The sequence below is a fragment of the Cololabis saira genome, chromosome 5, assembly GCF_033807715.1.
Source record: "Cololabis saira isolate AMF1-May2022 chromosome 5, fColSai1.1, whole genome shotgun sequence".
Taxonomy (NCBI): domain Eukaryota; kingdom Metazoa; phylum Chordata; class Actinopteri; order Beloniformes; family Belonidae; genus Cololabis; species Cololabis saira.
This window is the reverse complement of record NC_084591.1, coordinates 172,976-187,923: the sequence shown is the minus strand read 5'-3', so window position 1 is coordinate 187,923 and position 14,948 is coordinate 172,976. Positions and strand designations below refer to the sequence as shown.

At 41.6% G+C, this 14,948-nt stretch overlaps 1 pseudogene; it reads right to left on the bottom strand.

The window, feature by feature from the left end:
• Positions 1 to 6,439: 6,439 nt before the first annotated feature.
• On the bottom strand, positions 6,440 to 12,985 carry LOC133444546 (up-regulator of cell proliferation-like; annotated as a pseudogene).
• Positions 12,986 to 14,948: the final 1,963 nt, after the last annotated feature.

Genomic DNA, 14,948 nt, shown 5'->3' with positions numbered 1-14,948 from the left:
TCTTTCTTTCCTCTTGCTCTCTGTGTGTTTCTTCTGTTGGCGTTTTCATGTAACATTCTCTGTGATAGCCAACATTAGCTGGCACACTTGGAAAGACATTTTGCTTTAAATGATATGTTTCTATGGCTATTGCTGCGACTTGGCTTTCTTTGGTTCTAAAACTGAGCCACTCCAGAGAAATTCTTACAAACTTTCAGCTGAAAACGGTCTGATATTTGGATTTGTGCTGCTGCTACATGCTACATGCATGCATACATGCATACATGCATACAGCACTCCATATGTTCCAGTACAAAGAGAACGTTTTCATCCAGATATGCTAAAGTGTTTGTGTGTTTGTGTATGTGTGTATGTTTATGAATATTGTAGTTTATTAGGTTATTCTTCTGAACACATCAAATTACACTCTAGAAGCTTAAAACCTAGTCAGTTTCTATTTAAAAAATAAATAAATATACATATATATGTATTAAAATGACTTTAATATTAGAACAATATGAGATTACATAGAAAAATAAATAAGAACACTGGCCATTTTTAGCACCTGCAAAGGAATTAGTTTAGAATCTCAGATTAGACAATCATGTTATATACTTATATTAATGATGATGGTGATTCTATATCATATATTTACATTTAATAACATTAAACGGTTAATTTTGAAGTGGTAAAAAAGACGGAGCTGTCAGTTCTCCCACGTCTGCTATTGGTTGATCTTCTCTAAACTAATATCTGATTGGTTCATCAGCTACAGTTATCCTGCAATCTGAGCAGAGTGACAATTAAAATACAAGTTTGTGAAAATATATGATCAAATCAGAGCTGCCAACAAATGTTCCCAGACTCTATAGAATAGTTTAATATCACACATAAAAAAGTGTGTATCTATGGATAGAGATGGATCAACAACAGGAGAACTTAAACTTAAACTTAAACTTTATTTATTTGTATAGCGCCAAATCATACAATATAAAATGCAACACATGGTGCTTTACATGCAGAATAAAATAACAATAAAAAACACAATTTAAAACATTCCATACGACCCCACCCCCCACGCGTACACACACTCACTCACACTCATATACCTGTGCACACACTCACACGCCCACACCCACACACACACACACACAATAAGTGGACTGGTGACATGGCTTAGCACTAACGATCCAGGTGAGGAAAACACTACCTATGGGTGGCCGTCCACACCGAGAGGCTCCACCGACCACGACCACCAGAAGCATCCCCACAGAGACCCCCCCAACCCGGACAGACCGGGGCAGACCCCACACAGAAGGTGGAGCCCTCCCCCAGCTACCCAGGCCTGAGAGATCCCCATGACGACACCCCCATGGGCGGAGCAGGCACACCTCCCAGTGTGAACGACCCCCCTGAGGAAACACTGGAGCTAAAAACTAAAAGATTAAAAGAAAGTAGAAAATGCCTAAAAGTGTAAAATTTTAGAGAAATATATATAAAACTTAAGATGAATAATAGATAACATAAAGTAAAAAGTCACTAAAATGGATTAAAGTTTTAGAGATGATAAAAGAGCTAAAGAAGTACACACAATACATAGCTAAAAACACTAGGTAAATGAGATCAGATAAAAGCCAAACTAAAAAGGTGTGTCTTGAGCCTCCTTTTAAAAATATCAACATTCTCTGCGGCCCTGAGGTTCTCTGGCAGGCTGTTCCATAAAGAGGGGCCATAATGGCTGAATGCAGCCTCACCGTGGGTTTTGGTCGCGGTTCGGGGAATGGTTAAAAGGCCGGTACCAGAGGACCTCAGGGTCCGTGAGGGTTGATACAGTAAAAGCAGATCAGATAAATAAGATGGCCCAAGACCGTTAAGACACTTAAAAACCAGTAAAAGAACCTTAAAATCGATCCTGAAGCGCACGGGGAGCCAATGCAGCGATTTTAAAACAGGTGTAATGTGCTCCCGCCCTCTGGTCCTCGTCAGCACGCGAGCGGCTGAGTTCTGTAATAGCTGTAAGTTCTTAATACTCTTTTTAGGAAGAACAGAGAGCAGGGCATTACAATAATCTAAACGACTAGAGATAAAAGCATCAGCACCTCCGTGCTGGCCTGAGAGAGAAACGGGCGGACTCTGGCTATGTTCTTAAGATGGTAAAAACCTATTTTCGTGATATTCTTTATGTGTGGAATAAAAGTGAGCTCAGAGTCAAAAATAACACCCAGGTTCTTTACACGTTGCGAAGGTTTAAAATCTTGTAGTTTTGGTAAAAGTTTCTCTCTCCGGCCTTCAGGACCAATAACTAAAACCTCTGTTTTGTCCTGGTTGAGCTGTAGGAAATTATCTGCCATCCATGACTTAATATCTAAAATACAGTTAAAAAGGGCATCAAGTGGCCCTGTGTCATCAGGAGACACGGCGATGTACAGCTGTGTGTCATCAGGAGACACGGCGATGTACAGCTGTGTGTCATCAGGAGACACGGCGATGTACAGCTGTGTGTCGTCAGGAGACACGGCGATGTACAGCTGTGTGTCATCAGGAGACACGGCGATGTACAGCTGTGTGTCGTCAGGAGACACGGCGATGTACAGCTGTGTGTCGTCAGGAGACACGGCGATGTACAGCTGTGTGTCTTCAGGAGACACGGCGATGTACAGCTGTGTGTCGTCAGGAGACACGGCGATGTACAGCTGTGTGTCGTCAGGAGACACGGCGATGTACAGTTGTGTGTCATCAGGAGACACGGTGATGTACAGCTGTGTGTCGTCAGGAGACACGGCGATGTACAGCTGTGTGTCGTCAGGAGACACGGCGATGTACAGCTGTGTGTCGTCAGGAGACACGGCGATGTACAGTTGTGTGTCATCAGGAGACACGGCCATGTACAGCTGTGTGTCGTCAGGAGACACGGCGATGTACAGCTGTGTGTCGTCAGGAGACACGGCGATGTACAGCTGTGTGTCATCAGGAGACACAGCGATGTACAGCTGTGTGTCGTCAGGAGACACGGCGATGTACAGCTGTGTGTCGTCAGGAGACACGGCGATGTACAGCTGTGTGTCGTCAGGAGACACGGCGATGTACAGCTGTGTGTCGTCAGCGTAACTGTGGAAGCTGATGCCGTGTCTCCTGATGACGTCCCCCAAGGGAAGCATGTAAAGGTTAAAAAGAAGCGGACCTAAAATTGACCCTTGGGGGACCCCACACTTAATTTAATGCATTCTGGAGGAACATGTATCCAAACTTACAAAGAAAGATCGATCTGTCGATCTGTAGAAACAACACCGTCTACCGTCACAACCTGAACCTGTGATTGTTTCTCATGAAACCTGATCATCTGTAACACTTATGGAACAACCTGAACCTGTGATTGTTTCTCATGAAACCTGATCACCTGGAACAGTTATGGAACAGTTATTAAGCTTTCCGTGGGAAATGGGTGTGTGGAAAACTGTTGAAACAAGGAAAGAACACGGGATTAACAATGTGTTCTCAGTCCTCAGGCTGAATTACACAATACTTACGTAATAATAATAATACGCTTTATTAAGGACACAGGGTCCATAGCACAACAGACAACAGACAGGGTACAAAAAGGAAGGATAAAATCCACAGTAATCACATCCTATTTACATAAAGGCTGATACGCCAATGATTCCAGATTCTGGAGAAGAACCTGACTGAGCTCTGTGCAGGGTTGGTCAGATCAGATCCGTCAAACATCAGAGGACACCTGGTTGTGCAGGGTTGGTCAGTGTGGAGATTATATTGTTCCCAGAGTCCGACAACCTGCACATACATCTGTGCATCAGGTTACGCAGTACAGCAGTGCAGTACGGCACACCGACACGGACAAACAGCTGACTTGCACTGCTCCAGCGTGGCATCATTGTAGGCTACATGAAGTTTCTGCATACTGCTCTTTTTATAGCGACGCCACAAGTGAGCAGTATACATGGGGGTACAGTAGGCTCTAAAAAGTGCAGCCTTCACAGGTACAGAGTGTTCGCTTGCGCATACAATGCACAACACTGTCTATAAATGTCCCTATCATCAGACAGGTCGTCATCATGGCATTTTACTGCACAGGTTAGAGCATGTTGTTGGGATTAAAGGGACAGCTCTACGTTGGTTTAAATCATATCTATCTGACAGGTTCCAGTTTGTTCATGTACATGAGGTTTCTTCAGAACAGTCAAGGGTCTGTTATGGTGTTCCGCAGGGTTCAGTGCTAGGGCCAATCTTGTTCAGTTTATACATGCAGCCGTTGGGAAGTATAATCCAGAATCACGGCATACAATTTCATTGTTATGCTGATGATACGCAGCTCTACTTGTCTATGAAGCCGGATGAAACAGAACCGTTAGTTAAACTTCAGGCATGTCTTAGGGACATCAAGGACTGGATGTCCAGAAATTTCTTGCTTCTAAATTCAGATAAAACAGAGGTTATCATTCTTGGTCCAGAGCATCTTAGGAAGGGATTAGATGGTGTTGCGATGGCTTCCAGTGCAACTGTGAGAAACCTTGGTGTTATTTTCGATCAGGATTTGTAGTTTAAACCATATGTTAATCAGGTTTGTAAAATAGCCTTTTTCCATCTCCGTAATATTGCAAAAATTAGGAAAATCCTCTGGCAGAGTGATGCAGAAAAACTAGTTCATGCGTTTGTATCTTCTAGACTGGATTACTGTAATGTGTTGTTAGCAGGATGTCCAAGTAATTTGCTGAATAGGCTCCAGCTGATCCAGAATGCAGCAGCACGAGTACTGACAGGAATTAGCAGGAGAGACCACGTCTCTCCAGTGTTAGCGTCGCTCCATTGGTTACCCGTAAAATTCAGAATTCAATTTAAAATTGTATTACTTGCGTATAAAGCCCAAAACGGCTCAGCTCCGCAGTATTTACAAGACCTGATAGTGCCTTATGTTCCTGGCAGAGCTCTCCGTTCTCAGAGTGCAGGTTTACTCGTAGTTCCTAGAGTATCTAAATGTAGATTTGGAGGGCGGGCGTTCTGCTATCAGGCACCATTACTATGGAACCAACTTCCAATCTGGGTTAAGGAGGCTGACACCACCTCCACCTTTAAAACTAAACTTAAAACCTTTCTGTTTAGTAAAGCCTATAGTTAGTGTTTAGTAAACCTCTAGCTGGTGTTGGTAAATCTCTAGGTAGTGTAAACTTTAGTGTGTCAGAGTCGCTCCTGTGGTTTCTTGTGCTGGCCCCCCCTTCTCCTCCCTTTTCTCTCTTTTGTCCATGTTGCAGCATCCTTTGCCGGACACCGGAACCTGCAGGTGGTCGTGGGTGGCTTGTAGCTTGCATTACGGAGCACAAGTCTTTCCCCGACCCTGCACCCCAACCTGGGACTTGCTGATTGGGCCGGAGCTTCGGGAGCTGCGTGCTGGCCTGCGGTCCCCACCCCCGGTCATCCCGTTGCTGCTTCCACCTGCCTGCTGTGCTGTTGCCGTCCCTGACCCACCAGTCTGGCCTTCGGCAGGAGGGTCCCCCCTGATGAGCCTGGTCCTGCTCAAGGTTTCTTCCCTCCTAAAGGGGAGTTTTTCCTTGCCACTGTTTGGCTTAAGGTTTTTCTCCCACTAGGGGAGTTTTTACCTGCCATTGTTTATGTAATAACTGCTCGGGGGTTTATGTTCATGTTCTGGGTATGGGTCTCTGTAAAGCGTCTAGAGACAACTCTGTTGTATTAGACGCTATATAAATAAAATTGAATTGAATTGAAGATACAATAAAGATAAACACTAACTAGTTATTTCATTCTGATGATTAAGTATCCACATATACTGACAATAATTAACAGACATTTAGAAATCAGTCAGTCAGTGATTTTCTTAAACATTTTGACAAATCAAATAATAGTAAAATATTCACGAGTGAAAAGGTTTATTATAACCACAAGTGATGAAAGCTGTTTACAGTCATAATTGTTTACTCTTGAACGTTTTCTTTGATATTTCTCCAAAATACTGTAAAGTCCACTTTAGAATGATACACTTCAGCAAAGTAGTCGTTGTACTTTGAAAGCTAAAAACAAAGAAAAGATAAAAAGAAAGGACATGCAATTATGCCAAAAAGTAAGTGCAGTCATGATCGTAATGGTTTACATTCTGGAATGGACAATAATAAAAACAGAAAAAGAAAAAATCAGAGCCTTACCAAGTCTTACAATGCTCTAAATATAATTTAATTAATGAAAATGAAAACAAAACTGATCAAGACACGGACATCAGATTTTCATTATTTCGCAGCTGTGGATAAGGTTCACTGATTGTTGTCTCATTGTAACATTATATATATATATATATATATATATATATTTTTTTTTTAAGTCAATCGGAAAAATTTATTTGACTTACTTTGTAATGTGAGATTTGTATTAAAACTAAAATTTCATTTCAGTCAGTAATTTCAGATGTAACTGAGTAAATATCAAAAACCTCTGCTGCTCCCAAAGTGATTAAAAAGAAGAATAAACTCAATCACATGACAATGTTTTTAACAAAAAAAGTAAAAATAAAAATATAACTTGTCTTTCAATCTTTACAAACTAAAGAAAATCTTAACTTTGATTTGGTAAATATTAATTTGTAAGAAATGATTTAATGACAAGAAATAGTTGCACAAAAAAGTAAATCAGAGGACTTTTTATTGTTATAAGCAAATGTAGATAAAAGTAAGACACATCCATCACTTTTATCATGTCAGTATTTCTAAACATCTTTGATTTGCTATCTATATGTGTTACCAAACTTGAAGTTGTTAATAAGTAAACTTTAAGAACATTAAAGGAGTGGAAGGTTCACTTTCACCCTCAAAGAGAGTGAGGTTGGATATAATCAGTCTCAGCTGAGGTTAAATGAGTTTTTTAGGCTTTTTTCTGCCTGTTGTTTTGTAATTTTCTTCCAAGATCTAGGAATGTCAGCTGGCTTTGCATCATATGCTTCAGCAAACTTCTCGTTGTACTTGTTCATCACATATTTCCAGAAGTCTGATGCCTCAAGACTCCCATCAGGTGGGATGTGCCAGTCTGGGAAGATTTCCCTGTAAGTCTTGTAAGGATGCCACTCATTGTTGGTTTCGGTGCAGTGAAATCTGTTGTCACTGTTCACAGCAGATGTGCAAATATCAGTTATAAGTTTTTTTGAACTGTCCCACCTTTTTCTACCCAGACCTCTTGGTCGATGCAGGGAAGCATGGTGTTCTTCATGTTCGCCTCCTCCTGCTTCACAGGGAACTTTACAGAACGGACACTGTTTCCCACAACCAACCACTCTGGTGAAAAGCTCAGCCTGAGGATTCACACGGAGATGTTCTAGTTTTCTCTCAAAGGTTGCGTCTTTAAACTTCTTCTTAAGAGTTTCTTCCATGTTCTCCACAGACTCAGTTAACCAAACAGCAAACTGTTCCTGTCTTCAGAGCTCTTCTCTGATTTGGCCTTTTTTATAACATCCTTTATATTTTTGATGCTAGATTTGAGATGTTCTTCCTCATATCCAGATATTTTAGTCGTATCCGAGAAGTGCTCCTTTATTTGTTCAAGTATCCATGTTTTTACATAATCCTCATAATTGTTAATGCAGCTCAGATAGCTGGTGAAGTCTTTCTTTGACAGCAAATCCAGCAAAACTGAACCCTGGAAGAAGGTTCGTGTGCTGAACGCTTTACTTGTCATCATTTCTTCGGTGATATTCAGACCCAGAGAACGGTAGACAAAGTCTTCAACAGCAGGTTTCAGACATTGTTCTATGAACTCTTCAGCCTTCTTCTGGCACTGGTCTCGTTCGTGGAAAACATCTTTGAAATCTGCACAGAACTTTTCCTTGTTTTTATCCAGAAGGATCAGGGGGTCATTTGCTTGTATGAAGTCTTCTTTCATTCTCTGAAAGTGTCTGGCTGCATCTGCACAGATGTGCTGCTTTAGAGGAACTTCAAACTCAATGCCTGTTTCAACATCAGCCATCAGCATTTCATCAATGATGCGAAGGATCTCCTGGATGTAAGTACTGTGGTAGTTTGTGTTTCTTTTCGTTTTGTCTGTTACAGAGTCTTGGCAAGCAGCTATGACGTTGTCAGCCACTTTTTGTCTGGCTTTTACAAGATCTTGATGATTCAACCCCTGAATGCTTGTGTTACGTCTTTTAATAATCCTTCAGGTTTGTATTTGAAAGTTGCCAACCCACACTCTTGGAGAGGTTTTTTATTCAGGAGTTGACATGCATGACTCCCTTTGCGTGAAACATTTTCTCTCAGATAGTAGTCCACGTCTGTGAAGACATCTCTGCGTTTTAGTCCAGAGAAAGAAATCTTCCTCAGTGTTTGTCTCCACATCTTATCAAACTCTTTATTCAACTCTGCCTCATTCATTTGGACCTTTTTCTTTCGACACTCAGTAATTAAATCACTCACTGCCTTTTCTATTTCTTTTGTATGATTCTCCTTGATTTTGTCGGCTTATTTCATTCCCCGTCTGATATCAGCTGCTGCTCTGAGCTGATTTACGACAGAACTTTCCAATTCTCGACGAAGCCTCTTTGCACTGTTTTTAAATTCCTCTTTGTATCCTTCAACCAGATAGACATGTCCATGTCTCTGCTTGAAGTATTCCTCCAGATTGCCAAGGAGCTTCTTCTCCCATTTAGACAGCTCTGTGGTTGCTTCCCATTTTAACTGAGTAAGGAATTCTTCCATATCAGATATTTGAGACTTTGCAGCAACTGTACCAAAGTTGGAAATCTTTGTTTCTGCGTTGGTAACCCAGCTGTACATTGCTTTCTTGAATTCCCACTCCCATCTGTTGAACTCTGTGCAGAGCTTCATGTATGCGTCAGCTACAAGGCTGTTCCTGAACCTGAAGATGAAGTTTTCGTGCTTCACAGCATTCCACAGACTGGTCATCCACGCTTTAAACGCCAACAAATCATGAGCAGATGTCACACACTCTCCCAGTTGTTGGATGATGTTCTTCTTGAGTTCGTAAAAGGTCTGGCTGTATCCCACATTGACTGGTGCCATTGGTGGGTTTCCATTCCAGAGTCCAGGAACGTAGCAGTTCCCCGTGTCTGGACTGTACTCTATCACATCAGTGAAGCTTCTGTTCTCCTCTCTCTTTTCCATTTTGGCTGCTGCTTGGGTCATCTCATTTAACTGCTGCAGGAGCAGTTTCCTGTCTCGTAGGTTCTTCTCATGAGCAGAAACATCAGAAACGTTTTGATGAACAAACTGACATTTTGGTTTTTTGCCCACCTCCTTCATCCGGAGCAAAGCATGAACCACTATTTGCAGAATGTCCTTCATTTCAGTTGAATTCTCCATTGCAATATTGATAATGGTGATATCACTCAGCCCCACCACAAGCGTTGCAAGCTCATTGTCATGGTCATAGCTGTTTTCCAGCTGAGCAAGTTCTGGTCACTTTAAACCCTCGGTGTCAATGATCACCATGAAGTCACAGCCAAACTCTCTTTTGACGTCTTTGTTGAGTCTGATGAGCAGCATGAAGGCTCCCCGAGTGCATCGACCACTGCTGACTGCAAACTGCACTCCAAACATGGTGTTGAGGAGAGTGGACTTCCCAGTGCTCTGAATTCCAAGAACTGTAACTACCCGTATTTTGTTATTTGGAAACACCAAGTGATTCAGCTGAGTGAGAACGTCACTCACCCATCTCAGCGGTATGTTGGATGTATCTCCATCAACAAGTTCAAGAGGAAACCCATCAAGCAACAACTGTGCACAGAGTTTGGGCAGGTGTTGAAATTGTTGACGTGATGGATGTGTTTGTGGAAGTGAGAGGGAAGCTTCATAGATCTGACCCATTTCACGGAAGAAATGTTCAGTCCCCAGAGAGCTGTTGGAAAGTTGTCTGTCAATTTCTTTCACCTCCTCTCTGCAATCTCTGCACTTTTCTTTGTACAGCTCTCTTAGTGCAGAGAGTTTTAAACGAGAGACGTCATCAAGGTTCATTCGCATCCATTTCAGGAAATAACATCTTTTTATTCCTGGTCTGGATATTGCATTGAGGAAGCAGATCATTGCTGGGGACAAATCATAAGAGTTCTGCTTTTTCCGGAGTTCCTTCCTCTGCTCCTGAAGTCGACTTTTGTAATTTTCTATGTCGTCAGATCCAACTTCTTTTAGGCGAAATTCCTCTTTTTCTAAGTGAGTCAGTTTCTTCCATATTTGGCCTTGCAAAGGAAGTTGTTCATCTTTATACTGAAGAAGGTCTTGAATTTCTTCAGTGATGGCATCTGCACTCTTCTTTCCAGCCTGGCACTCTGGAGATTTTTCATCAACCAGGATTCCCAGTTCATGAGCAACATCAGCCATTTTTGCTATTGGCATCTTCATCTGTGGGTTATCAACTAAATCTCTGACTGTTTTCCTCAAATGTTTGACAAAATCTGCAAGGTTTTGCTGCTTTGTCTTTAAAATAAAGTTCCTCTTAGTCAAGTTTAAAGCAGTTCCAACTTTTTTCAGTGATTCTAACTTGAAGTCTTTGCCCTCACTGTTTCCCACCAAGAAGATTTGCGCTTTATTTTTCTGGTTAGTAAGAATTTTGCACTCAGAGTCCAAATGGTCCAAGAACACAAAAACTGCTGCAGATGTCTGACACAGAAAGGAGTATTGTGTTTCAAATGAAGCAATGTCCCCATGAAGATTAGCAACAGCCACTGGTTGATTGAAAAGATCGATGTCTGTGTTCCCACCAGGAAGGTACCAGGTGATTTCTGTCAGGCCGTTGGATATTCTTTTTGGACTGTCACCTCCCTCCATGTAGTGGTGAACAAAGGTGTCGTGGTACTGCTGAGAATTGCTGAGAAGCTTGTTGAGGATCTCTGACTTTGACAAGGAGCAGTTACCCAGTCTCACAAAAGAGATCATTGGAACTTGAGAATCAACTATTCTCTCTTCAATGAAACCCTTGGATTGTGAAAAAGCTGAAGGTCTGTACTTCTTAATAATGTCTCTCATGGCCCACAGCATGAGCTTACACGGTTCTGTATCACAGCTGGGAAGCAGCAGAGGCACAGCGAACTGACACATGGACATTTTTACTGCCATTTCTTGTTGTACAAAAGCATCTGAACACAGAAAGAGAGCAGTGATTATGTCGAGAGGGTTTAGAGTGTCACCTGTGGTTGGACTGTCAAGTAGATGACTGAAATCTAACTCAGTCCCTGATAAATCATCACAGTTCAAGTCACAAGCTGATAAACCCTTCATATTCCTAGCTGTCACATTAACCATCATCAGTTTCTTTAGAAAATACCAAGGGAGATCTGATATACTCTTGACAGGAACATCAGTGATGGTCTTCTTATCAATCTCCAGGATCTTGCTGAGTGTTAGTTTCTCTCTGTAGAACGGAGTCAACCCCAGATCCTCCAGCAGGCTCTCCAGGTCGGTCTCTGTGGAGATACAGAAAATATTTATGAATTAATTGCCTCGTACCCTTAAACTGCTGCAGTTACAAGAGGAGCTTAGTGTTTAAAATAAAGCAGCTTCCCCATAAATATGAAACACAAGTGTTGATTATCTGAACCCATGAACCAAGTTCAGTAAAGTTCAGCAAAGCCAGGAGAGCTGGTTCTCAACAAACAGAATATGGGAACAGGGATGGTGAGGACTGCATTGATTATCATCAACTGGGTTGGATTCATTGATTCATTAATTGATAGTTGTGCTGCAGCTTTAAGGTTTCAACTCTTTCTGACAAAGTCAGTTAGTAAATTACTTGATTGTTTTAACTCCCCTGATTAAATATTTCTTGTATGTTATTAACTGTCTGGCTTGTTGCTCCTCTTGCCTGGTTGCTGGATCTGATCCTGCAGACCCAGAAACTCTGAACAGGATTAAAGCGAGTAATAATGATGAATCCGTTATATTTTCTGCTGTACTCACCTGTATTATTGATTACCATCATTTTAAATAGGATTCTCAGTTGATTTTTAGCAAAGTATATAAACTGTGTTATTTTGGGCTAAAGGTTCCCATAGTGATCTGTTTAACAGCATTTCTACTTTCAGCCTGAAGAGAGCTAATATTTGCTCCAGCAGATTCCTGTGACTCTAAACAGGAACATGTTAATATGGGTGGATATTTGATGAATGCTACAACATCTGCCCGGAAAACAAGACATTGGTTTCTTGAAAGAACTAAAAAATCAAAATGGCATCATCATTCATTCTGACAAGGCAGCACGGTGGCTTAGTGGTTAGCACTGTTGCCTCACAGCAAGAAGGTCCCCGGTTCGACTCCCAGGCCCGGCAGGGGCCTTTCTGTGTGGAGTTTGCATGTTCTCCCCGTGCTTGCGTGGGTTTTCTCCGGGTACTCCGGCTTCCTCCCACAGTCCAAAAACATGCATATTAGGTTAATTGATGATTCTAAAATTGCCCGTAGGTGTGAGAGTGAGTGTGGTTGTGAGCATGGTTTGTGTGTCTATATGTGGCCCTGTGATGGACTGGTGACCTGTCCAGGGTGTAACTCCTGCCTCTCACCTAAAATGAGCTGGGATAGGCTCCAGCAGACCCCCGTGACCCCGCAAGGGATAAAGCGGGTAAGATAATGGATGGATGGATGAAGCGTTGACTAACTTAAGATCAAAGCAAAGTTATTGAATTTGTCAGTCATTTGACAACATGGTGCTGATTCAGTTTTTTAAATGTTTTGTGGTGATGAAGAATTTTGACAGCTTGGCCCCCTGCAGGGGGAGGTTGCCCCAGTCCTACCTCTTTGAACTGGACTCAAGACCTTTTGAGGAAGCTCCAACTTGCTACTCAACTTCCTACCCCCCGGGCAGATCCCGACACCTGGAAGTTGGTTCAAACAGACATGAATCAAGAGAGCACCCCATGGGGTGATTTGGAGGTCTGTGTCAGTCATGCCAAATGTCTGATAATGACATTTGGCCCTATTCACATCCGACTGTAAATTACTTTTGTCTCTTGCCTGATTCGTGTATTCCTGCATTTTTTGTTAAACTCCTTGTAATAGAATCTGGTTACAACGTCACTCGAGTCCCAGGGGAGTGCCGAGACTTCCAGCCCCCACAGAGACAAAGACCATACGGACTTCCTGATCCCTCAGGGGGTGGTCCCAAAGCTAAAGGATTCACACATCTGACTGGCTCTCACTAGGGCTGGTTTATTCCTGTAACTTTTGTATAAAAACCCTTTGACTGAACCCATCTGGGTCGACGCACCAAATACAGATTCGATCTGTGATGGTCATGTCGACCGCCGGCTTAACTGATTAAAACCTCTCTATACCACGAGCGGACTTCTGAACTGGTTTTTGATAAATTCCACAACAATTTGGTGCTTGTGACCCGGATAACAATAGACTTTCGATGGGAACTCCTTTTTCCAGACCAACGACACAACCAGCGACTTCTATCTAAATTAAATCAGAGGTAAGGGGTCCATTTTTTCAAAATCCCAAATTATTGTTTCTGGGCTGTTGTCGAAAGTCTGTGAACTGGAGTGCCAGAGAAAGTTGACGTTATCCTGAAATTTAGGTAAGTCCGCTGTGTGGTTGTGAAGGTTATTTTTTATTATTTTGTGTTATTGGGAACGTTATTGTAGAGATGTTTTTAGGAACGCTGGCAATTTCATAACACTTGAATTTGATTGTGTTGTGAGAATGTTCTGCTTCTCCTGCCTTAAGAATCTGACTCGCTCTTCTAAAAAAAGGTTTAATATCTCGGGTAACATTAAAGAGAGAAATGGCCAAGAGCGCCATGGTTGGTCGGGTACCAATAAAAAGATAGTCCAGGGGGACTATTCTTATGCATATGCAGGACGTGGGGTCCGTAAGTGTTGGAACACTGATATATTTGTGAGAAATAGACATACTGTATGTAGAGGAACTATTTTTTATTTTTTTTAAGTGGGGATGACACGCTCTCCCAAATGGGGTATATTTCATTTCTGCAAGAATCGACTCGCTCTTCTTTGCATCAACAGGAATGATTTTATGCTCAGGTAGACTGATAGTTGGAAAGTTTTTGGGAAGTTTTTCAGTTCTTTAAATACATGTATGGTAATCACGGTACCGATAGTTTTATTTGTTAGTTTTGTTTGTTACGTAGTTAGTATTAAATTGTTAAAATAACGCACTTCAAACTCCCTCAGATTTTTGGAGGGATGAAAGTAGACGCCGTAATGCAGAATCCCAAATAGCTTCGCTTACTGATCTAAATAAAAAGCTGATGGCTCTACTACAAGGATTTAAAAACACAACGCAGACGAAAATGAAATTAGAGAACCAGTTAAATGATAAAATCAAAACCTTTATCCGGTGAAACTGATTAAAGAATCAAGTGACGATGACACTTCTGATGACGACTAGATTTTACAAAAATCTGTTGTCTACAAAATTTGGAGCCGAAAGAGAACTAAAATAATAGTAAGAGATTTTAAATAAATACACAAAAATGACTAGAGGAAACAGCGGTTAAACTAACTTTGCCACATGATTTGAAAAGTAAAGTACTTGATGCGCAAAGTACTTGATGCTTGTAGAATTCCCTTTAATTCCACAGCTGTTGCCAAAATCACACCAGAGCAAGCTCAGACCTTTTTTCACAGTATTTATTGCCTTAACAGTTCAAAGGGAAAATTGATAATCCCAGGGAGCTTTATGCTAAAATAATGTTGACAGCAAAAGAGAATTGTGGTCTGTCACGAGATCAGATTGATGGATTCCCTCCAGGGTACATGCAAAATATATATTTGCTAATTGCCCTCCACAAAGGGTAGGGCTGAATAACGCAAAAAAAAGAATCTGAAATGTATGAAAATACTAATGTCTTTTTCAAAAGTGTTTCCTACACAGGTTGAGCGCTGAGAGGAGAGCCAAATCAGAGCATCCCAATTTACATAATCTTATCCTGCCTATGGTAACTTCATCATGTAAGTGCATGGAAATCTGTCTGTGGCCTACTATAACGTC